Source organism: Capsicum annuum, chromosome 7, assembly GCF_002878395.1.
Source record: "Capsicum annuum cultivar UCD-10X-F1 chromosome 7, UCD10Xv1.1, whole genome shotgun sequence".
Taxonomy (NCBI): Eukaryota; Viridiplantae; Streptophyta; class Magnoliopsida; order Solanales; family Solanaceae; genus Capsicum; species Capsicum annuum.
In genome coordinates, this window is record NC_061117.1 from 204276991 (window position 1) to 204278808 (window position 1818).

Sequence of the window (1818 nt, forward strand, 5' to 3'; positions counted from 1 at the left end):
CTTTCTCTAATCAACTTCACCTTCTCCATCGCCTCAAATACTGTATCAGGTCCAACCAAAGTAGCTTCACCCACTTCGAACCAACCTATGGGTGACCTACATCTCCTACTATATAAAGCCTCAAATGGTGTCATCTTGATACTAGCATGGTAACTATTGTTGTAAGCAAACTCTATCAGTGACAAATGCTCATCCCAACTACATTTGAAATCAAGGGAACACGCTCTCAACATGTCCTTCAAAGTTTGGATAGTCCTCTCAGCCTGACCATCTTTCTGCGGATGAAAAGAGAAACTCATATGAACTAGGGTACCAAGACCTTTCTGAAACGCTCTCCAGAACTGAGAAGTGAACTGAGTACCCCTATCCAAAATAATAGACAAGAGAACTCCATGCAACCTGAACAACTCCCAAATATTTAATCTAGCATAGTCCTCAACTGTATAAGATGTGTGCACAGGCAAGAAATGTGCTGACTTAGTCAGCCTATCGACAACAACCCAGATGGAATCATGATGAAATCGGGAAAGAGGTAAGCTAGTCACAAAATCCATATTTATCTCTTCCCACTTTCAAGTTGGGATACCAAACTCTTGCATCACACCACCAGGTCTTTGGTTCTCAACCTTAACCTATTGACATGTTGCACACTTCACCACAAAATTAGCTATATCTTTCTTCATAACACACCACCAATAGATTTCCCGCAAGTTGCGGTACATCTTGGTAGTGCCGGGATGAATAGAATACCACGCACCATGCAATTCATCCATAATTTTCCACCTCAGATCACTAACATCAGGAACACATAATCTACCCTGCAACCTCAACACACCATCTCCCCCTTGAGAGAAAACCTCTACCTTTTGGTCCTTGACTGACTCCTTCAGTCTGACCAAGCTAGCAACTAAGTCTTGCTTCTCCTTCACTTCCGAAACCAAAGAGGATTCGGAACTACTTTGCACCAACATATTTCCCTCAGCGGAGTCAAGCAACTTAACACCTAGTCTAGCCAGACGATGCACATCACGAGCCAACTCTTTTTTACCTTCCTTCACATTTGAAACACTGCCCATAGACATCCTGCTAAGGGCATCTAGCACAATATTGGCCTTTCCCAGATGATACAAAACGCTTATATCATAGTCTTTTAACAATTCTAACCACCTCCGCTACCTAAGATTCAACTCCTTCTGAGTCAACACATACTGTAGGTTTTTGTTATCAGTAAAAGCATCAACATGCATACCATACAAATAATGTCTCCAAATTTTCAGAGCAAACACTACAACAGCCAACTCTAAGTCATGGGTTGGGTAATTCTTCTCATGAGGTTTCAACTGTCTAGAAGCATAGGTTATAACTTTACCCCTCTGCATCAATACACAACCCAAACCAACTCTCGAAGTATCATAGTATACCATAAAACCATCTACACCATCAGGAAAAGTCAATACAAGGGCGGAAGTGAGTTGAGTCTTCAACTCCTGAAACTCTTCTCACAGGAATCCGACCAGAGAAACTTAACTCTTTTTGGGTCAACCGAGTCATGGGAGATGCAATGAAAGAGAACCCTTAAACGAAACGGTGGTAATAGCCAGATAGACCCAAGAAACTTCTAATATCAGATAGAGAGATAGGCCTAGGCTAATTTCTTACAGCCTCTGTCTTTTGAGGATCAACTCTAATACCTTTGGCTGAAATAATATGACCCAGAATTGCTACAGACCTTAGCCAAAACTCACACTTACTGAATTTGACGAACAACTTATGGTCTCTAAGATTTTGCAAGACGATTCTAAGATGGTCTGGATGATC